Genomic DNA, 26,910 nt, shown 5'->3' with positions numbered 1-26,910 from the left:
AACACTCATTGTTAAAGTTAGGCTGATTTCAACTGTGATAGGCTCCCTTCACAGAAAAAGAGCTTTTATATTTCCTTAAAAATGGCAAAAGACAAAAATATATGTTAAGAAATGACACATATCTTGCAGATTTCTGGATTTACTCTTCTTTATTTTTTTCAGGTTTACTGAGAAATAATTAACAAATAACAATATAGATATAAATTTAACAATGTAGTGATTTGATATATGTATATATTGTAAAATCATTACCATGGTAAGGTTAATCAATACATCCATCACCTCACATAATTACTTTCGTTGCCTCTGTGCATGGTACATCCCTCTGTCCTTCATTTGCCTGCTTTACTGAATTATTACTTATCCCTCAAGACTTGGCTCAAGTGTGAGCTCTTATCAGGAATTCTTTCTTCTCTCTCTCCCAACGGCTGAGAGATGTCTCTCTAAGAGAACCTATATCACGCAGTGTTAAACTCTGTCACAGTATATATGAAACGATATTGCATCTGGATGTTTTCCTTCCTTGACATCAAGCTAACTCGAGAAACAAATGAACAAACAAAACCACCTGGGTTTTCTCATCTTTAGATCCCTGCTTCTAGAACAGTGTCACACACTTAGTATTTCCTATACTAGTGCTTATAGAATGAACTAGATAATACTTCAGAATTATGATGGATGAATGAACAAACTGCTTGTGAATTGAAAATAACCACCAAAAAGATTGGATATAAAACAGAAACTAAGATAACAGAAATTCCTCCATTTTCAAAGTTTCTGTTCACCTGTTACTCTGACTCATCCTCTACCTGACAAAGTATCAAAAGTGGCCACCAGGTATTCCAGTCAAACTAAATTCCCATGAAGCAACACAACAGTGCTTATGAAAAATACTTCTGATTCTCAGAATTTACAAGTGGTAAAAAGTATTTGTTCCCACTTTGTTCTCCTTTCATAAAATTCCTGAGGCTATTCAGGGTCATTATGGTTCCAATATTTGTTCTGTATCTGTGAAATATGTCATTGGTATTTTAATAGGAATTACATTGAATCTATAAATTACTTTCGGTAGTATGAACATTTTAATGAAGTTAATTCTTCCAATTCATGAACACAATATATATTTCTATTGATTTGTGTCCTCCTTAATTACTTCAGTGTTCTGTAGTTTTTTGAGTACAGGTCTTTTACCTCCTTGGTTAGGTTTATTCCTAGGTACTTTATTTTTCTTGTTATAGTAAATGGTATTTTTCCTAATTACTGTTTTTGACATATCATTGTTGGTGTACACAAATGCCTTCAATTTCTGTCTATTGACTTTGTATCCCACTGTTTTGCCAAATTCACTGATTAGTTTGAATAGTTTTCTGGTGGAGTGTAACAGATGGACTACATCAAATTAAAAAGCTCCTTCACAGCTAAAGAAAACAACATTAAAATGAAAAGAGAACCAACCATATTGGAACATATATTTGCCAATGATACCTTGAACAAGGGTTTGATCTCCAAAATATATACATAACTCATATCACTCCACCAGGAAGACAAACAATCCAATTAAAAAATGGGCAGAGGACCTGAACAAACAGTTCTCCAAGGAGGACATACAGAGAGCCCAGAGACATATGAAAAAATGCACAATATCCTGGCTGGCATAGCTCAGTGGATTGAGCGTGGGCTGGGAACCAAAGTGTCCCAGGTTTGATTCCCAGCCAGGGTACATTCCTGGGTTGCAGGCCATAATCCCCAGCAACCGCATATTGATATCTCTCTCTCCCCCCCCTTTCTCTCCCCTTCCCTTCCCTCTTTTAAATAAAAGGGGGGAAGGCCAAAAATTAAAAAAAGAGAGAGAGAAAAGATTCACAATATCATTAGCTGTCAGAGAGATGCAAATTAAAACTACAAGGGGATACACTTCACACCAATCAGAATGGCCATTGTTAAAAAATTAAGAAACAAGTGCTGGTGAGGTTGTGGAGAAAAGGTAACCCTAGTGCACTGTTGGTGGGAATGCAGACTATTGCAGCCATGGTGAAAACTGGTATGGAATTTCCTCAAAAAGCTTATAATGGAACAGCCTGTTGACCTGGAGATTCCACTGCTAGGATTATACCCTAAGAATACTGAAACCCCAAGACAAAAGAACCCATGCACCCCACTGTTCATAGCAGCACAATTTACAATAGCCAAGTGCTGGAAATAGCCTAAGTTCCCCTCAGTAAATGAATGGATAAAAAAAGTGTGGTACATTTATATAATGGAATACTACACAGCAGAAAGAAGGATCTCCTACCTGTCATGACAGTATGGATGGGACTTGAAAGTATTACGTTAAATGAATAAACCAGGTGGCTAAAGACAAATACCATATGATCTCACCTATAAGTGGAACCTAATCAACAAAACAAACAAGCAAGCAAAATATAACCAGAGACATGGAAATAAAGAACAAACTGACAGTGATCAGAAGGGAGGGGGAGGGAGATAAAGGGGAAAGAATGAGAAGGATCAAGTCAAAGGAAATGTATAAAAGACCCATACACAAGGACTGGGTGAGGGGAGTATTGAATGTGGGAGAGGAAGGGTGGGCAGGGCAGTGGAGAGCAATGGGTGAGGGAAATTGGGACAACTGTAATTGAACAACAATAAAACAATTAAAAAATGAGTATTTGAAGTGCATGAAGGATCCATTTGTTTTCAGTGTTATGCAGGTCCCACAACTCTATTTTGTCAGGAACAAAGAATAGTGCCTGTTACAAGCAGTAGACCCACAACTCATGCTGGTCTACCATCATCCCTGTCTCACCCTTCAATGTAGTTTAATGTACAAGTTGGATCCCTCTCTTACTCAGAAGTCTCCAATGACTCTCCATTTTCTACGTGATAAATTCAGAATAGCTTTGAAAGGCCAAAAAAAAAAAAAAGTATTCATTCCCAATAGCAGCAAATGCCCTCTCTCAAGTTGTGGTTTGCCATTAGGGGTTTTATGCTATTTGGGAATTCTTCATTTACATTTTTTCTTTATTCATTTATTTTTTTTTATTTTAATTGTTGCTCAAGTACAGTTTTCTGCCTTTGACTCCCATCCCAGCCCACCACCCCCAGCCATCCCCGCCTCCCTCCTGTTTCCACTCCCCCTGCCCCCAGTATTGTTTTTGTCCATGTGTCCTTTATACTTGTTCCTGCAAACCAAACCCTTCCTCTTTTGCCTGAAATTCCCTCCCCTCTTCCCTCTGGTCACTGTCAGCCTGTTCTCTATTTCAGTGTCTTTGGTTATATTTTGCTTGTTTGTTTGCTTGTTTTGTTGATTAGGTTCCTGTTAAAGGTGAGACCATATGGTATTTGTCTTTCACTGCCTGGCTTATTTCGCTTAGCATAATGTTTTCCATACTCTGGTTTCTCTTCAGATCATATAAATCTTTAGCCTTTTACATTTTTTCTTTATTTAAAGGTTCATTAGGATACCTACTTGTTGGGAAATATGAAACTGAGTAGAGTATAATTGCTTTCTCATTCTGCCAGATTCTCTCCAGGATCTTAAAACAGATCTATTCTATTACCCTGAGGTAAAGACTGGAAGCAATGCCTCCGATAGCCCATATTAAGAATGTATAGCAGAAAACAAAACCAGCTGTGCATTGAATTAAAATTCCCTTGAAGAACTTCAAGGAAGCAATTAAGAGAAAGAAATTTCATTTGTATTTTTATAACTACTTTCTTTTAAGTGAGAGAGTCTAGTCCTATGATGACCTGTAAGATTGGGTTCCAGTTGGAAAGTCAAAAATGTTGTTTTTTCTTTTTCCCTGATAAAATATTTTCTGAGGAATATTTCTCCCCATTTTCCTGTTACTTTCTCTTGTTCCTTCTACTTGTCCTTTACATATATAAAACCCAAGCCCAACATTCAACTAATAAAATACAAACATGGAATTATAGAAATCCCTTCCAGTGATTATCCTCTCATCCATTTCATGCAGAGGCTGTTGCTGGCATCAGTTACACAGTGAGGTCTTTGGTGATGTTTGACCAAATCTGACTGTGGTGGACTCTTCTGGAAAGTTAAAAAAAGTTATTATTTTTTTTAATTTAAACTTTTAGTTAAAAAAGTGATGGGATGGTGAAGGAAGCCTTTTTTGTGGTAACTCTCTCACAGCTGTATTAAGGATACAGAGGGAACTTTCCATGCCTTAGCGCTCTCACAAACATGGTGAACATTCCTGAAATTTATGGGACTTTCAGTAAGAAGTGTGGCAGGCAAGCACCAGCCTCACAAGGTAACAGTACAAGAAGGGCAAGGATTCTCTGTACGTGCAGGGAAAGTAGTGTTATGACAGGAAGCAATGGCTATCGTGGGCAGACTGAGCTGATTTTCTTTAAAAAAAAAGGCTAAAACTACAGATTATGCTGAGGCTTGAATGTATTGAGCCCAACTGCAGATCTAAGAGAATGCTGGCTATTAAGAGATGCAAGCATTTTGAACTGGGAGGAGATGAGAAGAGGAAGGGCCAAGTGATCCAGTTCTAGTCTTCATTTTTTTTTTCTTTTGTGACAATCAAATCTGGAGGATATGTTTATATATATATATATATATTTTTAAAGGATACAGAGGGAAAGAAAATGACCGTGGGTCTCTACTGATAAAGGAACAAAGTATTTCTTCCTACTTGGGGCAGGTGAGAGCCTTGCACATGCAAATGTCACTCTGAGAGTGTCCTTGCTGAAGAACAAGCCGCATCTTTTATTGATGGTAAACTCTGAGCTGCCTTTTATGAGTGAACTTTCTGCCTGTTGCCTTCTGACATGTCTTAGTTCTTGCTGCTGTATTCTTTTCATAGGGAACATTTATCTTGAACTAAGGAAAAATGGTCGTTGTAGTTAAGTCTAATGTTCAACCTGTATATCAATTATTTTGTGAATATAATTAGGTAGAATCTGTTATTGCTTATAAATTTGTTATTTTATTGTATTAATTCTTGTTCATCTCATTGTTGATAGATATGTGTTCATATATTTATTTCTTGCTAAGACGGGATAAATTTGAAATTGGGTAACTAATTATGAGATACAATGATTTTGTATGTATGAAGGTAAAAACACAGATACAGTTTTAATAAGTAATTTATTCTATTACTCCTTTGTTTCAAACAATCTAAAATTGATTTTCAATATATGTACTAATAAACATTTTGTATTAATAGTAATGCAATAATAATAAATTGCATTCGATTTTTAATTTCAAAGAGGATACATGGGTAAAATTTTAATATGCAATATATTTTGTTACTCTATTGTCCTAAGTAATATAAAATTGATTTTAATATATATAATCATATGTATTAAACTAATGTATTAATAATAGTAAATTGCACTCAATTTTTAATTTTAAGGAGTATACATAGATACAATTTTGATACGTAATATATTCTGTTACTCTATTGTTCCAAATGATCTAAAATTGATTTTCAACACATATAAATAATAAAATTTTTGTATTAATAATAATAAATTGCACTAGATTTTTAATTTCAAAGAGCTAAAGTAATGATGATTTGTTATTGAAATATAAGCAGTATGGTATATTAGCAATACCATAAGCATGGCTGCAAACATTTAAGCACTAATCTAGGTCTTCCAGGTGATCAGTATTTGAGTCTCATTGTTTGAAATGTAAAATGGAAATAATACATATCATTCTTCAGTTTGTATCACAGGGTTGTAGTATAAACCAAATGTGACTGTGTGGGGCAAAAGCATATTTGCATGAGGTTATTATTTCAAATAATAAATAGATAACTTTTTAAAAGAATTACAGTTACATTTTCAGGACACAACGTTTTTAAAATGAGGCCTGAGACCACCTAATATTCTAGAGTTGTGAATCAAGGGCTGGTTCAATTTTTATATAATATACAAAAATAAATTATTTTTGCTTATTTTTATACCAGAGAATATGAATATTACAATCCATTTTCTTCAAACAGTTTATGACATAGATATTGCTAGGGAACAATTTCCATAAAATAGTAAGAAAATAATGTAAGAAGATAAAAATGTAATAATTGCATAGCAGTAACTAGTTTGAAACTAATTATCTTGATGGTCCAATCTCTTCTTGAAACTTCAGTTCAATAAATACCAGTGTGGCAAATAAGAATAATTTAAAAGCATGTCAGAGCTTTATTAAAAGTCCTGTAGAATGTCACAGGGGATCCAATTAGTAAACCTTAGCAAACGTTCTAACAATCTTTCATTGCCTATCTTTTTCTCAATTTTCCACAAACCTCCTAATCTCCCTCCTTCAGTCACAAATTTGCAAACTTCTGTCTCTGATGTAAAGCACAAAGAGTTTTCTTCTGGTTCATTCGTTCGTTCGTTCGTTCCTTCCTTCCTTCCTTCCTTTATTCTTTCTTTCTCCTTTTTTTCTCTCCATCTCTCATGTTTTTATTATGAACATGCATTTAGCATCTGTGCTTCCTTTAGATTACTTTCCTCTATTGATGATTCAAACTGATACTGAAGAAACAACGGTTCTTAATGCCCTCATATGGATTCTTCAAGCATTATACTTATTTAGTGATGGAATTAACTCATAGAATACATCTAATTCACAGTGGTTGTATGATTTTTCTTTCTCTAAAATTGCCATGAGTCACTGTGATTAACTTCCTGTCTAATGCACTTGGAATTGCCTTGGTATGAATAAAAGAGTAGATGAGGATAGAGTCAGATTTAATCAAGTTATAAGGTCTTCATAATGGCTTTTTATATGGTTGGTGATAAATCAAATTATTGTAAAAAAGGAAGATGAAACATAGTATCTGGAGTCATGTTTACTACCCAAGGGAGTATCATTATCCAATTCAGTGTAGAAACTCATAAAAAAAGCCATGGAGTATTTCCTTTCCCAACAATATTTGTTTTCAACCTTTCTTCACATAAACATAAACATTCTGCCCTGCCTGATGTGGCTCAGTGGATTGAGTGCTAGCCTGTGAACCAAAGGATCACCGATTCGATTCCCAGTCAAGGCACATGCCTGGGTTTTGGGTCTGGTCTCCAGTCGGGAGTGTGCAAGGGGCAACCACACATCCACATTTATCTCCTCTTTCTCCCTCCCTTCCCCTCTCTCCAAAAATAAATAAATAAAATCTTTAAAAAATACACATTTTGTTTGCAATGAAAATGTGCTATATATGTGTATGTAAACCAAGTAAGTTGGCTTAATTATACACATGTGAATAAAACAACAAAAATGTTTCTTTTTAATTTTTTTACTTACATAAACCAGGCTTAAATTATTTTAATCTGCTTAAGATTGTTCAGTGTTCTGATTTCTATTTTACCTTTTACAAAATGTCTTATCACTCTTGCAGACATGAAATGAAAACTCAGAAATTACATGCATACATACATATGAAAATATATTTGTCACATGTACATATTTGGCGTATGTCATTTGACATAATTCCCAAAATATATATGACAACTGTGATAATGCTTTATTAACCAGTTAAGCCACTTCCTGTGTTGCTCTACAGGCATACAGAGCAACACAAAGAGGAATAGAATGCACCTGTCCACTATTGGCAGAAATATCCCAAAGGAATGGAGAGATTGGTAAACATCCCTTTGGACATAATACTAAACTGTTACATCAACCACTTATACTTGATACCAAGTGAAATACCTGTGTGTCCCATTAAAATATGATGTGATTGAAGAAATAAACTATACTAAAAACTTACAAAAACTATATTAAGACTGACTTACTAAAAAAACTCATTAATTAAAACAGTGTGAGCTCTAGCCTTCTGGTCAAGATGGCTGCATAGGTAAATGCAGTACTTGCATCCTCTCACAAACATGTCAACAATACAACTAAACTACAGAAAAGCCATCATACAGAAACATCTGAAATCTAGCTGAATGGCAGTCCTACAACTGAGGGTATAAAGAAGAAGCCACATTGATGCTGGTTAGAAGGGGCAGAGACATGAAACAGTCTGATGGGTGTGGCAGATAAAAATCAGGAGATATCTCCACTGCACAGGTTTCCCCATGAGGAGCAGGGGGTTCCACCCCCTAACCAGCTGCCCAAACCTAGGCTTCCAGTGCCAGAAAGAGAAGGCTCCACAACTTCTAGATGTAAAAATATGGAGATTGTGGCTGACTGATATGAAGGTAGAATCCCAGGTGTTCCTCTTAAAGGGTCCATGTACAAACTTATTCAAATTTACTCTGAGTTCCCACAATGGGATAGCAGCTTGAAAGGCACAGAGATATATGGAAAGGAACTAAACTATCTGGCATCAGGGCAAGATCTGATGTGCTGGCAGAGGTCATTGTTTCTTTGATAAGCCCTTCCCACAGAGAGACAACAAATAGGTGCCAAACTGGGTCTCCATCACTCTGACTAACACTGTATTCCCAGTCCTGTTGAGGCATCTCCCTGAGACCTCAGTCCACAAAACTGTGAAACCACCCAAGCTGTCTCCAGTGGCTCTTACATACAAATGGCCTGTCTTGGCTCATGCTTCAGACATTCCTAAAATCTCTCAGTCCACCAGCATCTGGCTTCTGTGTGTCTCATACCTCTTACTAAGTTGCCCAAGCCTGGCACTAGTGGTGGCCAGCCTTGTTGCAGAACTTGGCTTCTATTGGGCACCTCTAGGTCCAGCACAGTAGCAGCCATCTGCAGATCTCTTTGTAGCTCATACTGGCTGGCACCAAGAAGAGCACAGTGGCAGACCTTGGCCTTTACTTGCTGGGACACCCCAGCAGCAGCTCACTGGGTAGAAAGCTTTATTCCATGTTGAAGCACCACCCAACCACCTCCAAAAGTGACACACTCAAAGGGAAGACTCAGCAGGCATCAGAGGCCAGCTGAAGTAAGCTCTGCTCCATGGGGCGGGCCCCAACACAGTTGATCTTCCATGGTGGTCCAAGACAAACCTTGTATCTGATAGGCCTGGTGGTAAGTTCCTCCTATTGGCATGCCAACAGAACTCAAGGCTGAACTACAACAAGAGGGTGTACACAACCTACACAGGGGTTAAGGGGGCACCTGGAGAGCCCAGCTCAGATAAATGGGAAGGCTGTGCTACTGGACACTACAAGATACCTACTGTATTAGGCCACTATACCAAGCCAAGGAGACATACCAGCTTTCTGTAATACATGGAAACAAACACAGGGAGGCTGCCATAATGAGTAGACAAAGAAATGTCTCCCAAATGAAAGGACAGAATAAAATTCCAGAAAAAATATCTAAATAAAATAGAGACAAGCAATCTACTAGATGCAGAGTTCAAAACACTGGTTATAAGGATACTCAATGTACTTAGATGAAGAGTAGATGAACTTAGAGAGAACTTCAACAGTATAAAAAAGGCCATGGAAACCATACAAATAACAATTAAGAAATGAAGGATGAATTACCTGAAATGAAGAATAATTTCAGGGGATCAACTGCAGAGCAGATGAATTCTAGAATCAAAACAGTAATTTAGGGAGCAAAAAACACCTAATCAGAACAGCAAAAAGAAAAAAAAATCCAAAGAAATGAGGATAGTGTAAGGAGACTTGGGGACAACTTCAAGGATAACAGCATTCATGTCATGGTGGGGGTGGGGAGGTAGGCATAAAGAGAAGAGAGAGCAAGAAATTCAAAATTTTCTTGTAAAAATAATGACAGAAACTTTCCCTAACCTTGTAGGGGAAATAGACATACAAGTGCAAAAAACACAGAGAGTCCCAAACAACATGAACTCAAAAAGGCCCACACCAACACACAGCATAATTAAAACACCAAGATTAAGGTTAAAGACAAAGAGAGAATCTTAAAAGCAGCAAGGGAAAACCAGGTAGTTACCTACAAGGGAGCTCACATAAGACTGTCAGCTGATTTCACAACAGAAACTTTGAAGGCCAGAAAAGATTGGCATGAAATATTCAAAGTGGTGAAAAGCAAGAACCTATAGCCAAGATTACTATACCAGCAAAGCTATCATTTAGAATCAAAGGACATATAAAGAGCTCCTGAGACAAGAAAAAGCTAAAGGATTAGATCACTACAAAACCAGTATTATACAAAATGTTAAAAGGTCTTCTTTAAGAAGAAGGAATAAAAAGATAAAAATATGAACAATGAAATGACAATAAGTACATATCTATCAATCATTAAATCTAAAAAATAAAATAAATGAAGCAGAAGAGAAAAAGACTCATTGATACAGAGAATATTTTGATAGTTGCCAGATGGTAAGGGGGTTAGGAGGATGGGTGAAAAAAGGGAAGGGTTTGAGAAATACAGATTAGTAGTTTTTGTTTTTGTTTTTGTTTTTTTTTTTCAATAGTTTTGGGATGTGTAGTACAGCATTGGGAAAATAGTCAATAATATTCCAATAATTATGTATGGTGTCAGATGGGTATGACATTTAACCAGAATGATCACTTAGTAAGTTATATAATGTCTAATCACTAAAAATAATGTAACATTTTATGTAAACTGTAATTGAAAGTTAAAAAAATCATTAAAAACAAAAAGAAATGACTGTATGGTTCTGGAGAAAGGACAGGCAAATAAATGAAGAAAAGAGAATTGTAGAGTCTCGAAATGTACCCACTCCCAAAACATGGTCAATCAATTTTTTGTGAAGTTGTCATGTCTACTAAATAGAGAAGAGATTGCCTGTTAAACAATAGTGCTGGAACCATTGCACTTCTGTTTATGAAAATATGAACCTTAGCATATACTTCATGTTATTTGCACAAATAAATTAGTAATGGAACCTAGAATTAAATGTAAAACATTAAACCATAAAATTTATAGAAAAAAAAAACAGAAAATGTGGATGTCCTTAGGTTAGAGAAAGTATTTTTAGATATAATACTGAAAGCATAATACATAAAATAAAACATTAATAAATTCGACTTCACAGAAATTTAAAACTTTTGCCTTGTAAAAGTCATTTAGACAATACCAAAGATGTGCCACACATATTTACAAATCATATTTTTGTCAAATAAGTTTTAGGCAAAATATATAGACTATTATCCATAATAAAAAAGTAAATTTATAAATGGACAAAAATAGACATTTCACTAAACAAGGTATATGGATGGCAAGTTATTATATAAAAAGATTCTCAGCATGATTAGTCATTATGGAAATAAAAATTAAAACCAGTGAGGTTCCACTACACACCTTTTAGAATGACTAATTATAAACAAAAAACAAAGGAAAAAAAACTTAACAATTCCAAGTACTAATGGATATGTAAAGCTTCTTAAGGTCTTATACTTTGTTGATGGAAATGCAGAATTATATAACCACTTTGGAAGACAACTTGAGAATTTCTTATAAAGTTAGACATGCAACTACCAGATGATCCAGAAACCTCACTCCTATACAAAAGTAATGAAAGCTTATGCTTTCACAAAACCTAGGTGTGAATGGTTACAGCACTTTTATTCATAACATCAAATAAAAGATAACTCAGATTGCCATTCACTTGTAGTGGATAAATAGTCTGTGGCATAATACATCTAAAAATGAACTGTATCTCAGCAATTAAAAAAAAAAATTCTGGAGACTCTTCTAGTGCCAGATAATGAGGAAGTGCTTGAACCACAACATAAGAAGGATGTAGACATAATGAAAGAGCAGAAAAGCAGTACCTAATAGACAATGTTGGAATAATATGTGCAACAAAATAAATAATTGTCCCAGGTTATACCCTAAAGAAAGATATAAATATCTGGGCCCAAATTGGTATAAGAGTAACTACAGGAATAAATTAATGGGGGAGAATGGCTCTTTTCCCCATACAGAACATATCTAATTAATAAATGTAGAAGAAATGAAGGAAATGGAAATCTCCATTAGAGTACCATGGCAAGATCCACCAGTAGATGCTAGTTAATGGTCAAAACTTTTAAGGATGAAGAATATATTTCTGACAAAACATTTATTAATTACAAGGAAAAACTGGAACTTTACATTGCAAGGGTATGGCAGACATTACCTTAACTGACTGATTAAATTTAATGTTTGTAGAATACGATAGGCCGATGTCAGCTACCTCCAGAAAAGATGCACTGAGTGAGGCACTTCTGCTCTGTGGTACTCTTGCCACTAATGCATACTCTCAATCCAATGATGAGAAATCATAAGACAAACCCAAATTAAGAGAGCTTTTATAATATAATTGACCAGAATTCTTGGGGAATCTCAAAATTATAAAGACAATGGAAAACTGGAAAACTCACGGGTTGGAAGAGACTAAGGAAATATGATAACTAATTGCACTGAGGATCATAGATTAGATCCTGGTGCAGAGAAAGAGCATTAATGGAAAAGCTGGTGAAATCCAAATAGAGTCTGAAGTTTAGTTCACAGTAATATGTCAATGATGATTTTTTTTTAAATTTTAACAACTGTGCGATGGTCATGCAAGGTGTTACTTAGGAAAGGCTGCATCACCATTCAAACACTCTACATTACTTCTGTAATTCTTCTGTAAGTCTAAAGTTGTTATTTTTTAACTTTAAAAGATGGAAATATTTACAGTCTTTAAATTAATATATACTTTTATAGGAGTCTCTGTAAAATAAACAGCCTAAGGGATTATGATCTAGAGAGTTAGAAAACAATACCAGTATGCAATCAACCACATGATAAGGTGGTTCATAGAAAAAATGTTTTAGGAATAAAAAGGAAAATTAAGTGAAAATGTGAAAGACATCTTTATACTTCAGTGTTAAATACAAATAAGGGTCATTCACAAAGAATTTGTCCAATATTTCATAAGGCTTTATTTTATAAATCAGCTAGCTGCCATTAATAATTAGGTTAGGGACGATTTTATAAATAAATGAATAAGAGATCTTGAAAAGAAAGAATTATAAGGAGGTCTCAAAAAGAAAGTATCTCTGGAAAACACATCACAGATCTAGGCAGAATAAGTAACAAGCCCCTTTGAGAGGGAACACATCAAGTTGTGGGTTCTAGAATTTTCTATTAAGCCACAGATCTTGACATTTGACCTTATTTCTCTTTTGTGTCAAATATTTGATTTGCATTTATAGGTTTGTTAATTATAAATATGTCCTATTATGACAATAATTTATTAAACTATAAGGAAACATGTTAAAGGAGAAATAATGTGTTGAATGATAAACATGGATTCCTACTTGTACATTGGTGCTACTGTTACTTGACCTACCATTTTCATGTCATTATTTCTATTCCTAGGCCAAGAAAGTGCATGCAACAAAAGGGTACTCTGAAAATGGTTCTTAGATCACAAAATTTGGACCCTAATTTCCAGACTCCCCAAATGCTTTTGCATGGTTTTATTGTATAGTTTTTGTGTAACTAGAAGGCTGCCACTCAAAGTTACAATAAAGGAGCTTGGAAAAATAAACACATAGTAGAAAGGACTGAAAGAAAAGATGGTCAAAGGAAGAATTCATCTTTTATAGCAAACAATATCTGTAATATTTACCTGTAGTAGAAAAAGATCTTATTTAAACAAATATCATCTATTATAGGATATTTCCTAGGTAAGAAACTGAGCTTTCTTTAGGAATGAATGCAGCTATTTATACATTAAAATATCTGGGTGAAACAAGAATGAAACCAAGGTTACTCCACTTAATAATGCAATAATCATCTCTTGCTTTTCCATGGTGAGTGCCAAGTGCCTTGTTAATGGAGAACTGTGATACAATAAACAATAATTATACTGCATCTTTTTACCTAGTTCCTGGCATGGGTCTCCTAAAATCTTTGGAATCTCCTAAGAGTCTTTTGTATGCTTATGAGGTGGTGGGTGACTTGGGCCTCTAGATATGTTGTAGGTGAGGACAATGACCAGAAAGCCCAAGCCATGATTCGAAGTCTGAAATTTTCAGCTCCTTACTGTACATTCCCCAACCTCTGGAGAGGGGGAGAGGCAAACAGAGCTAGAGATTGAATGCAATCACCAACCCAATGATTTAATCCATTTGCCTACATAATGAAATATCAATAAAAACCCATAAGCAGTAGCGTTTGAGTAGCATCTTTCTTGGTCCCTGATGGGGGAATGGAAACTAGGCACCCCACCCACCCAATACCTTGCCCTATGTTTCTCTTCCATTTGGCAGTTCCTGGTTTTTATCCTTTATAATACAGTAGTAAACATAAGTAAAGTGTTTTCCTGAGTTCTGTGAATCATTCTAGAAAAGTATGGAATGTGATGATGGGGTTATAGGAACCCAAATGTATAGCCATTTGTTGAGAAGTATAGTGGTCCTCCATCCTAGAACTTATGACAGGTGACTGAAGGGGAATTAACCTTTTGAAACAGAGTCCTTGACCTATGGGATATGTATTAACTCCAAGAATTGATGTCAGAATTTAACTGAATTATTGGAAACCCAGTTGACATTGGAGAACGTGAGAAAGAACCTATCCCTTTCTTAATCTGACTACCTAGAATTAAGGCTGTTTGATTAGTGGGAGAAGGGCAGACAGAGTTAGTATATAAAGGAACAGGGACTTTCTATACTTGTTAGACTATTAGAACAAACTTGGATTGGAACATCTACTTCCACCATCATCAAAAGAACCAGGGCTCATCTTTCCTTCCAGCTGTAGGGTTTGGAGGACAATAGACCAGGTTCTACTTTGCTGAACACAACACAAAGCTGCCAGATGTAGCCTTCAGGAATCAGTGAAAAGAAAAAGGAAAAAAAAATCTAGGGAAATGGGGTTTTGATCTAGAAGAATTGAAATTTTTCTCATGGATGGTGGTAAAGCTCCAGAATAAGAGATGAATGTGGAAGGCAGGTAAACATGAAGTAAGAGGAGGTATATTAGAAACAAACAAGCATCCTTAAAGGAATCCCTTGATATGAGGGCCCAATGTCTTCAATGTTTTTCTTTTGTGGTATTTAAAAGAAGTTAACATTAGAGCCTTAATATTCCTTTTTATCTTTATTGCAAATCCCCTTCAGAAAGCACATTTTTCTTTTCTTCAAGTTTCTGTTTTAATTTAATATTTATTGTATTTTTCCATTAAAATTTATTCCTCTTATATCCTTCTCCCCCAGCGATCATCACCCTATTTTCATGTCCATTAGTCCTTTTTACTTTTTGCTCAATCCACCCCCTACTTTCCATCCGCCCACTAGCTGTCGTCCTGCTCTCCATCTATGACTCTGTCCCCATTTTCCTCATCAGTTTAGTTTGTTCAGTGTTGCATTCAGCAAACGCAAGAACAAATGTCAGAGACTTTTGGGGGGGTATCAAAGATGTTGCTTTATTAGCCAAGTTTAAACTGCACAGGAGCGAACTCTAGAAAGTGTCTGGTGACACGGTACCCACAAGGGTTGCAGAAGAGAGCCTCACCAAGCGTTCACATCCAGGTCCTTATATAGGGGTTTTGGCCGGAGCAAGCAAGCAAGCGTTTCACAGAAACTGATGTAGCGGTTAGCTATTTGCTTACAGAGACCGCGCGTGCGCAGGAATTTCAAACCAAGCGCTCTTGCATAAGGCGGGAAGGCAGGATGTTTGTTCAGTAACCTAGTAATCTCCTGGCTCTAACTGGCTAGATTCCTATTTTCTCATGGTCTAAGTTTTTTGGGTTTTTTTTCATACTCCTTACATTACCCCATTTTCTCTTGGGGGTTTGTCAAACCCTTGACTCTTCATCTTTAGGAATAACAGTATAGGGTTGAGATAGAACCATTAGCTTGACTACTTGTATTCTTTCTTTAATAAAGGCTATGACTTTATTTAGAATACAGGGCCCTATAGTAACTAATAACAGAAGCAAAAGAAGGGGTCCTGCAAGTGCAGATAAAAGGGTGGTTAGCCATGGGGAAGTATTAAATATAGAGGCATACCAGTTGGAGTTTTCTTCTTCACTGTCTCTCTCTTTGAGTCTTTTGGTTAAAGTCTTGATATTCTCCCTTATTACTCCTGAATGATTGGCATAAAAACAGCATTCTTCTCCTAAGGCAGTGCAAAGTCCTCCCTGCTTGAGGAATATGAGATCTAATCCTCGTCTGTTTTGGAGAGCTACTTCTGCCAGGGAGTCTACCTGATGCTCTAGATATATTACCTGATCTTGAAGGAGAGAGATGTCCTTGGTAAACATTTGGGATAATCTCCTTAGGCTTAGTTCTCCCTGTATCAAAGATGCTGCTCCTAATGCTGTTGAACCTACTATACCTATGGTAGCTACTATAGGAACTAATAATGGTGCACAAGTGACCCGTCAAGGGAACCCTAAGAGGATGTTAGGATTTCCACCATATAAATACACTTGTGGTATTATGTAGGCACTTACACATAATTCTGGGCTAATTGGAATTAGACACTTATAGATACCTTGTGTACATACAAACCAAATACCTTCTGGTGCCCGCGTGACCTGGGGTGCTTCCCTTGTAAGGGATACATTTTGAATGTCTATACAATAGTCACTATAATTAGAGGTTAATACAAAATTGGCCAACAAATAACAAGTCCCTCTTCCGTGGAATTCAGCTAGAGTTAGCCCTCCCCCCATGATACATTCATCAATTTATTCCATGTGTTCCTTACGCGGGCTCCCTTGTAATACTGTAATATTTGGGGCTAGTTCTCCCCCTCAGGAAGTATTTGCTCCTAATCCAATATAAAATGGAGGTCTAGGGCTTAAACATAACCAACAGGATTCAGTTACACTTGGCTGTGTACTATTAAAGAAAGGAAATACTTTAAAAGCTCTAAGACTGAATTATCTTGATGATGCAGTCTCTCTAGGAAGGGGTTAGGAATACGGCCTATATCAGGCAGCCGTTGCTTGGCTATCTCAGGCTCCGTGGGAGTTGGACTAAGGTCTTCTGGACTAGTTGAGTTTTTGGCTATTCGTCTAGGAGGCTCCATTGGGGGTCTCATAGGAGGTAGTCGTGGGGGTAGTCTGCCTCCAACTCCTCTAAATGGAGGCTTATATTTAGTGGGTAATTTTCTCACAGTAAAAAATATTCCTGGGTCAGTTCCCAATGTATACAATCTAATTCCCCATGTACAACCCTTAACCCACTCTGGGTCAGTTGGATGTAGAACTGTTATACTTACTGGGTTACAATTTCTTATTTTACATAGAGCAGTCTCCCTTGTGTCTGGTAAACTTAATATGTGAATCACTTCCTCCTCCAGGGGTCCATTCTAATGGGCTAACTATTGTTTCACAACCCCAGCTTTTACAATAAAAGTCACCTTCATATCCACACCCTTGTGCCCGTTTCCTGTCCGGGGCGGGACACCCATATGCTGTTGTTTGACTTAGTTGTTTGTGTAGAAATTCTTCTTCATCTTTCACTAATGGCCTTAACGGCGCTCCTCCACCCACAATTCTGGAAGAGGTATACAGATTACTGCTTCCCAATCTGTCAGAGAGTCATGAGTCCCACAGACTGTCTCCAAAAAGTTTAGACAGATCAATAGTCAGGTTAAGTGTCTCTTCCCCTCCCCAAGTATAATTCTCAGCAAGCACAGTCCCATCTGCTGTTCTAATTAAGACCCATTCCTGTCTCTCTAACACTGAGCAGGCCAAACACCAGGATACTACCAGCCCTAGACAGAGGAGAAGGTGAGTTTCAAGGGCTCTCCTGGCTTTTGCTTGACTTGCCATTTTTGCTGGCTATCCCCGGGTGGTTGGGCTGGCTTAGTGTGGGAGATATGGATCCAGTAGGGCTTCTTGGCCACCTGAACTGCGGATGGGTTACTTAGCAGTACTTGAAAGGGTCCAGTCCACTGAGGCTCTAGGTTGCCCCTCCTATGGTTCAGGATCCACACCCACTGCCCAGGTTCTGGTGCTTCCGGTAGTCTGGCAACTTCAGCCTTATCCACCTGGATCGCCTGTCAAAGGGTCCGTACCTCACGTCGAATATGCTGCAGTGCCTGTAAGGACTTTAAGAAGTTATGATTAGACATTTCCAGTTCTTCAGTGGTCAGTCGGGGTACAATTGGTACTGGCTGCCCAAACATGGTTTCATATGGCGTCCATTTCTTCAGGTAAGGGGTACACCGTGTCCTAAAAAGGGCAAAAGGGAGTAGCTCAACCCAGTTTCCACCGGTCTCCTCTCTTAACTTAATTATGGTTTCTTAAAGAGTCCTATTCATTCTTTCTACTTGTCCTGAGCTTTGTGGTCTATATATACAATGTAGCTTCCACTTGATACCTAATTTTGTGGCTAACTCTTGTGATATGGGAGATATAAAAGTCGGCCCATTGTCTGAGCCTAGGGCAAGGGGTATGCCATACCTGGGTATAATCTCCTGTAATAGAATCTTGCACACCGTGGATGCTATTTCTCCTCGAGTGGGGGATGCTTCTACCCACCCGGAGAAGGTATCTATTAAGACTAATAGATACCTATAGCCATACTTTCCAGGGGTCATTTCAGTAAAGTCTATTTCCCATAGTTCCCCTGGTGTACTTCCTCTATACCTGACCAAGGGAGGCAGTTTCTTACTTGGTGGGTTCACTGTAGCACACCTGCTACATCTGGAGACAACTGACTGGATGGTACTTTTCATTCCTGGGCTGTAATAGTACCGGCATATTAGCTGCTCTACCTTAGTCTGCCCTAGATGTGTGCTGGTATGAATGTCCTTAATAATTTGCCTTAGAAGTCCTTGGAGCAGGTAGAGCCTTGAGCATCCCCCACTCGAGGAGAAACAGCATCCACGGTGTGCAAGATTCTATTACGGGAGATTATACCCAGGTAACTCTATTCATCCTTGCTGATCCCACATCCCCCCTAGTCTCTTTCCATCTTGCTCTTCTTCAGGTGTAGAGTTAGGGTGAGGGGGTAGCATAGGCTGAGGAAGGAGAGGGAGCACAGCTTCTGGGGAGCCATATGCGGCCTCCCTCGAATCTGAGTCTGCTAGCCAATTCCCCTTTTCGACTGGTGAATCTCCTTTTTGATGTCCCTTGCAGTGGATAATGGCAACCTTAGTAGGTAACCGTATAGCATCTAATAGAGTGAGAATTTCATCCTTATTCTTAATGTCCTTGGCTCCTGCAGTTAGGAGGCCTCATTCCTTGCATATGGTTCCATGTGTCTGGGCAGTGGCAAAGGCATATCAGCTGTCAGTATAAATGTTGGCAGTTTTTTCCTCCACCATCTGCAGGGCTCAGGTTAGCCTAATTAGCTCAACCCACTGTGCAGAGGTTCCTGCAGGCAGAGCCTTCTGCCATAATATTTCATCTTCAGTGGTCACTGCTGCCCCTGCAGGCCTTAACCCATCCGTGACAAAACTGCTACCATCCATGAACAAAGCCAAATCAACCTTTTCATATGCCTGGTCTTTCAAATCTGGATGGGAGCCAGTCACTGTGTCTAGAATCTGTTTTCAATCATGGGCTATAGTAGAGTCTGGCATGTGAAGAAGGGTAGCCGGATCGAGGGTCGTGGTCTTCAGGAAATGAACCGATGGCAGATTAAGCAGCTGTGCCTTGTAGTGCGTTAGCCGGGCGTTGGATAGCCACTGATTGGGAGGTGCCCTGAGGACCTGTTCAACATAGTGTTCGCTGATCACTTGTAGGTCCTGTCCCAAAGTCAATTTGCTTGCCTTTTTGACTAGGACTGACGTGGTGGCAAGTGCCCTCAGGCAGGTGGGCCACCCAGAGGCTACTGGGTCTAACTTCGTGGATAGATAGGCCACTGGTCTCTTCCATGGCCCGAGTTCCTGGCTGAGTACTCCTAATGTGATCCCTCCCTTCTCAGCCACAAATAGCTGGAAGGGCTTAGCCAGATCAGGCAGAGCCAGGGCCAGGGCAGCCACTAATGCTTCCTTAAGGGCTTGGAATGCCTGCCTCTCCTTATCCGTCCATGTGAATGATTCCTCCTTTCCCCGGGTCAATTCGTGTAAGGGTCTGGCCAATTCTGCGAAACCCAGGATTCAGAGTTGGCAGTATCCTACCCAGCATAAGAATTCACGCACCTGTCGTTTGGTGGTAGGCTCTGGGATTTGCAGGACCATCTGGATCCTCCAGCTGGACAAGGTCCTCTGGCCCCCCTGCAAGTTATACCCCAAGTAACTTACAGTTTGAGTCATGATTTGGGCCTTCTTGGCAGAGACCCAATATCCCATCTGTTCGAGGTCCTGCAGTAAGTCTGTAGTGGCCACTTCACAGTCTCCCTCGCTTCTCGCGGCTATGAGGATGTCATCAACATACTGCAATGCCACAACTAACGGGTGTGACAACTGAAAGGCCTGCAAGTCCTTACTTAGGGCCTCCTTAAAAATGGTGGGGGAATTCTTGAACCCTTGTGGCAGCCGAGTCCAGGTAAACTGGGCCACTAACCCGTTCTCGGGATCATTCCACTCAAAGGCAAAGATACCTTGGCTCTGGGGTGCCAGCGGGATACAGAAAAAGGCATCCTTCAAGTCTAGGACCGAATAATAGGTGTGTGTTGGAGGCATCAAGCTTAGCAGGGTATACAGGCTGGGCACCGCAGGGTGGATTGTCTCTACCCTCACATTCACCTCCCGTAAATCCTGCATGGGGCAGTAGTCAAGTGTCCCCAGCTTCTGGACTGGGAGTAGAGGCGTGTTCCAGGCTGACTGGCGCTGTCGGAGTATCCCTGCTTTGAGTAAGCATTGCAAGTGCCATGCGATCCCCTGCTTGGCTCATGCTGGGACAGGATACTGCCAAATTCTAACCAGGCTGGCAGTGCTCAACAATTGCACCAGGATGGGTGGTTGGTGAGCCGCCAATCCAGGTGGATTGGTGTCCACCCATACACCAAGTATCTTTGCTAAGAGATCGTTCGGGGCCTCCACTGTCTCCTCCTTACCTTCTTGGATGGTGGCCAGTAGTTATCCCTCAGACAGTGGGACAGTTATGTCTAGGTTGACTCCGGCTTCCCGGCTTTCTGAAGAACTGTCTACTTGCCTGAAGGTAATGGTAGCTCGAAGCTTCTGTAATAAATCCCTCCTGAGCAATGGGTAGGGGCGGTCTGGAATGACTAGGAAAGGGTGAGTAATTGTTCCTTTTCCTAGGTCAGTTACTCATGCAATGGCCCACGGATATGTTTCTGCCTTGCCCGTGGCCCCTACTATTTTGGTAGTTGCTTTCTGGATCTGTCCTTGAGGTTGCTTTAAAACTGAATAGGTGGCTCCTGTGTTGACCAGGAAGTCTATAGGATTCCCTTCGACTGTCAAAGTTACCAGGGGCTCCTGGGAGCCAACTGGAATGGAGCCCTGGCTTCATCAGTCTATGGTTTGGAGCAACACCTCAGGGCCCTTTTGCGTGCTGATCCTTCTGCCATTAACTTGGGACAGTTCCACTTCCAGTATTCTTTCTCCTTGCAGTACACACATTTGTCTTTATCTACTCACCACCTCTGACTTCTCTGTGGGCCCCCTCCTTTCCCTTTGGCCTTTGTTGGGGGCTGCTGTGCTGTCAGTAGGATTTTGGCAACTTCTTTTGCCCTTCCGACTTCTGGATCGTCTCTATTCATGTAAACCTTTTGAACTATCTCTAGCAACTTACTTCTATTCTCTCCTTCAAATTCTTCTATTTTCTATAGTTTTCTTTGAATGTCTGAGGCAGCCTGTGTTACAAAAGCTATGTTCACCAGCCTTCGATTTTCCTCTGCCTCAGGGTCCAGGGGAGTATATACTCTATATGCCTCCATGTGCCTTTCTAACAATGCAGTGGGGGATTCTTCTCTGCCTTGAATAACCTCGCTAACCTTACTAAAATTTGTAGGTTTCCTAGCTGCTGCCTTGAGCCCCCTGAGAAGAGCCCAGCGATACTGCAGGAGCACATCCCTTCCCCCAGTAGTGTTGGGGTCCCAAGCAGGGGGTTGAGATGGAAGGATGTCCTCAACCTCCCCTCTTCCAGCCATAGTTTCTCCCTCCTCTCTGAGTATAGCTATTGCAGCCTCCCTCACAATATGGTCTCTTTCCTCTGATGTGAAGAGAGTCTGCAAAATCTGCTGACAATCATCCCAGGTTGGCTGGTAAATCCTGAAAATAGTCTCTAGGAGGGAAATCAATCCCTGGGGTTTCTCAGAAAATGGGGGATTCTGGTGCTTCCAATTATATAAATCACTAGTAGAAAAGGGGACATAGATGAACCATGGGGGCGCCTGCGGCGGAGCATCTGGCGCCGGGGGCACCTCCCGGAGAGGCAAGATGGTGGCCACTCCCCCCGCGGGCAAAAGGGCCCCGCCCCCCTGCTGGGGGCAAGATGTCGGCCCCTCCTGATGTGTAAATGGCCCCTCCCTGAGTGTGTGGCGGGCTCATAAGTCCGTCGACCCCCGACAGAGAGGAATCTGGCTCCTCCCTACGAGGGTAAGGAGGAGGTGCATTCACTGGGTCTAGATGGTCCTCCGGTGGACCGGACAAAACTGGGTAAAACCTAGGCTGAGCTCAGGGAGGTTCAGGGGCAGGTGCTGTGCCTTTTCCCTTTCCCCCATTTTTAGGTGTGGCCAGGCAAATCGCCCGCCTCCCCCGCTGGCTCCCTCACGGGCACTTCTTTATGTACCCAGGCCTTTCTGTTTCAATGTCTACCCAAACATCAATATAAACGAATTGGTCGGGATGGGGAACCCTGTATACTGTGGCCCACACTGCAAACAACATAGGCAGATCAAAAGTACCCTCAGCGGGCCATCCCACATGAAAGGTGGGCCATTCCAACTGGCTTAGCGTCCACAGGAACTCAGGATCCAGCGGTGGTCCGCCATAGCCTTGGGCCCACCTCTAGAAATCAGAAAAATTATTTAAGAGACAATCAAGTGGGGAGCCGGGCATTGATTCTTGCTGCCCCATTCTGGGAGGGCTTAAATTAAAAATGACCAACACACCACACAGACAGACAAGGCAACAGACAAGGCAATTCCATGAAGACACAAACCTTGGATGTACCTAACATGCAACACACCACACAGACAAACAAGTTACAGAGCTCAGTTGCTCGCCCATCTGGCCTGTCCTCTTGCGAGGTGATGCCGATCTTGGCTAAGGTTGCCCGATCAGAGTCCAGGTTAAACTGCCAATCGTTATGCCGTGTGATCTGACACAGGATTCACAGGTTAGGGCCCTCTCATGCCCTGTAGGCTTTCCCATGGGTCTACCGACACATTCATTTACACACACTCTAGCCGTATCGCCTACAAACTAAAGCTAATCGCAGCGCAGCACGGCACAAAAGGAAGGGAATCTAACATGACCCGTCTCTATTCAATGACAGAAACCAGATTCCAGGAGCAGCGTCCCGCCCAGAGAGGTCCCTGGGTAGACTTCCAGCAGCGTCCCGCCTACTACCCAGGGTTATTTGCTCCGGAGCTCAGAAACCAGAAATAAAAAAGGATCCTTCCATAAATACTTACTCTGGCCCTCTGGGTCTCCAAACCGAAACTTCACCAAGGGAGATCTCACTGGGACCTCCAAATGTTGCATTCAGCAAATGTGAGAACAAATGGCGGAGACTTTTTTTGGGTATCAGAGATGTTGCTTTATTGGCCAAGTTTAACCTGCACAGGGGCGAACTCTAGAAAGCGTCCGGTGACACGGTACCCACAAGGGTTGCAGAAGAGAGCCGCGCCGAGCGTTCACATCCAGGTCCTTATATAGGGGTTTTGGCACAAGCAAGCAAGCAAACATTTCCCAGAAGCTGATGTAGCGGTTAGCTATTTGCTTACAGAGACCACACATGCGTGGGAATTTCAAACCAAGCATTCTTGCATAAGGCGGGAAGGCAGGATGTTTGTTCAGTAACCTAGTAATCTCCTGGCTCTGACTAGCTAGGTTCCTATTTTCTCATGGTCTAATGGTCTAAGTTTTTTTTTTCCCTACTCCTTACATTCATTAGATTCCACATATGAGTGAAATCACATCTTTGTCTTTCTCTTACTTAGCACAATGTTTTCCACGTCCATCTATATTGTCACAAAGGGTAAAATTCTCTTCTTTTTTACAGCTGAGTGATATTCTATTGTGTAAATACCCAATGTTGATTTATCTATTCATCTACTGATGGACACTTGAGCTGCTTCCATGTACTGGTGATTATAAATAACTGTAGTAAATATAGGGGTACTTATGTTTTTTCAAAGAGGGTTTTGGGATTCTTAAGATATATTCCCAGAAGTGGGATCTCTGGATCAAAAAGCAGATCTAATTTTAATCTTTTGAAGTATCCCCATACTGCTTTCCACAGTGGCTGAACCAGCCTGCATTCCTAACACCAGTGTAAAAGTGTTCTTTTTACTGCTCTGCCTGAGTGTTTTTTTTTTCTACCTTGTCATCCAAATCATTGATTTGATCCTCTGTCTCATCTAACCTACTATTTATTCCTCCATTGAATTATTTATTTCAGTTACTGCATTCTTTATTTCTGACTGGTCCTTTTTTATGATCCCTGTGTCTTTTTTCATGTTGTTGAGTATCCTTATAATCATTACTCTAAACTCTCTACCTGATAAATTGCTTGCCTCCATTTCATCTAAGTTCTTGTTCTGGAGAAGTCTCTTGTTCTTTCATTTGCAGACTGTTTTTCTGTCTTCCCATTTTGCCTGCTTCTTTGTATTTTCCACCTTAATTTTTAAACTAATCAATGGTATAGCTTTAAGCTGTAAGCAATAGTTCAGCTTAAGCAGCACAGGGTGGGGCAGATTAATTACTGAGGGCAGGACTATGATTTCCCCTCAGCCTGATGCAACTTGGAAAGGGGTGCTCTGCCTGAGAAAGATGGCTACTACAGTACAGAAAATGTCTCAGCACAGAGCTCCTGGAAAGTGTTCCTTCAGTTCTCTCCCCAGAGCCACCAACCCCAGACTCTCCTCAAGCATCTCTATTCCACTCTGCCAGATCCCAGCGTAAGTGGCTGCAGATGGAATTTTGTGTGTTGGACCTTTACGAGGCCCTCTGCATCTCCAGTCATCTCTCCCTGGCAGGTGGAAACACTGCTGCTTTTCACAACTGAATATTATCTGGGTTCCTTTCTGGCTCTGGTGCTGTTGGCTATGGAGACCAACTTGGGGTTTAGACCCCATAATGCTCAGGGGGAGTGCCCTGGCTGCTGAAATATTCCTCTGGAAGTTTAGCTGCCATCCATGGGAGCCCAGCCAGCCTTCTCAGGCTGCCTCTGCACTCCCTACCAGTATTGTAGTGAAGTTGTTTCTTCTTTCTGTCCTTGGTTATACAGCTTCTCACCAGCTAATGTTTAGTTGAGTATTCGGGATGATTTCTCTATAATTTAGTTGTAATTCCAGATTGCAATTCCTGGTAGGAGGTTAGTGTAGCTTCCATACATTCCTTTGCCATTTTAGATTTTCAGAAAACACGTTTTTCATATACTGTTCTGTCTTGGGTAAACAGGGTGACTCATTTCTTCGTGAGCTCTATATGGAGAGGGACTATGACTAATTGGCTGAATTGTAAATTGGAATTGCAGGTGAGATAATGTTGATGGTTAAATCCTGGAGTGTATAAACAGACCCAAGCTGCTCAAGATAGGCAATCTGAAAAAGATACAAATTGAACAATTCTGCTGGCTTAATAGCTATCAGATGTGGTCCCTTCAAAGAGCGAGAACTTAGTGGATTTCTGTGTCACATTTGTCCTTTACATTTCAACAGACATTACAATGTTTCTTCAGAGATTTATTCAGGGTTATTTCCATGGTTATAGAAGGCTAGTCCTTATAGGGAATTTGGGACTTGCCATCCTAGGTAGTTGGAAGGAATCATGCTTTGCATATTTGTGTATACATATGAAGTATATGAATCAGGTTCCTGAATATATTTGGGGGCTGCTTTAGGGGTAGGAGGGCTAGATTATATGAAGTTAGGTTGGAAGGAGAGGGAGATAGAATATACCACCTAAAATATGCCATTTTAATATTGATTATTTTGAATTAAAGTTACTTAAAAAAGAGCCAGTGCAAAATGGACATTCTGACTGTCCCCTGTAACCCTGAAAGGAGGAAATAAATCTCTCATGTGAAAGGTATTTAACCTGTACCAGGAGGGGGGATTTAGGGCTGAGAAAGCTGTACAAACAAATATTGTTACTACTTCATTAATTTACTACTACAAACTGAAACCCATTTTCACAAATTTATTGTTTCCTCATATAAAAGGTGTTAAAGCTGCTTGTTTTGGTTACTTCTTTGAGTGTTATATTTTTATAAGCTCCTGAACATATGAAATTAGTTTTCCTCCTATTAATCTGTTTTATGTCAATTTAATTATTAGACCAGCCAGAGAACTTAGTAGTAAAGAAAGAAAAGGTTTCTTCCCCTATGAAGGGAACATATATGTGTGTGTTTGTGTTATACACTTCTGTGTGTGGGTATGTGTGTGTGTTTCCAACCATGTAACTTGATGTTCAATCCTAGATTATGTACATGTTACTTCAAAAGTTGAGAAAAGTGATCTAAAACAGATAGTAATACATGAATTGGCTTCTAGTTTATTCAATACTAAACTATGGAATGAATATTCTCTATCTTGTTCCATATCTATTATAAGAATAATCACCCTGGCTGGCGTAGCTCAGTGGATTGAGCACGGGCTGGGAACCAAAGTGTCCCAGGTTGGATTCCCAGCCAGGGTACATTCCTGGGTGGCAGGCCAGAACCCCCAGCAACCGCACATTGATCTCTCTCTCTCTCTTTCTCTCTCTCTCTCTCCCCCCCTCTCTCTCCCCCTCTCTCTCTCCCCCCCTTCCCTTCCCTCTCTAAAAATAAATAAATAAAATCTTAAAAAAAAGAGTAATCTTTTTTTTCCTGGCGGGGAAAGGAGGAAATTACTACCAGCTGAGAATTTAATAGAAATTTATTTTGATGTGAATATTTTATTTTCTTAAACCCGTACAGATTATGAAGTCCAAGGGTACACCTTTATACT

General features: G+C 40.0%; 1 pseudogene; it reads right to left on the bottom strand.

The window, feature by feature from the left end:
- LOC114513988 overlaps positions 1-20,551 on the bottom strand; it is a 122,094-nt pseudogene extending 101,543 nt beyond the window's left edge.
- Positions 20,552-26,910: the final 6,359 nt, after the last annotated feature.

Source organism: Phyllostomus discolor, chromosome 2, assembly GCF_004126475.2.
Source record: "Phyllostomus discolor isolate MPI-MPIP mPhyDis1 chromosome 2, mPhyDis1.pri.v3, whole genome shotgun sequence".
In the NCBI taxonomy this organism is placed as follows: domain Eukaryota; kingdom Metazoa; phylum Chordata; class Mammalia; order Chiroptera; family Phyllostomidae; genus Phyllostomus; species Phyllostomus discolor.
Note: the sequence above shows the minus strand (reverse complement) of the source record. Positions and strands in the feature narration are given on the sequence as shown.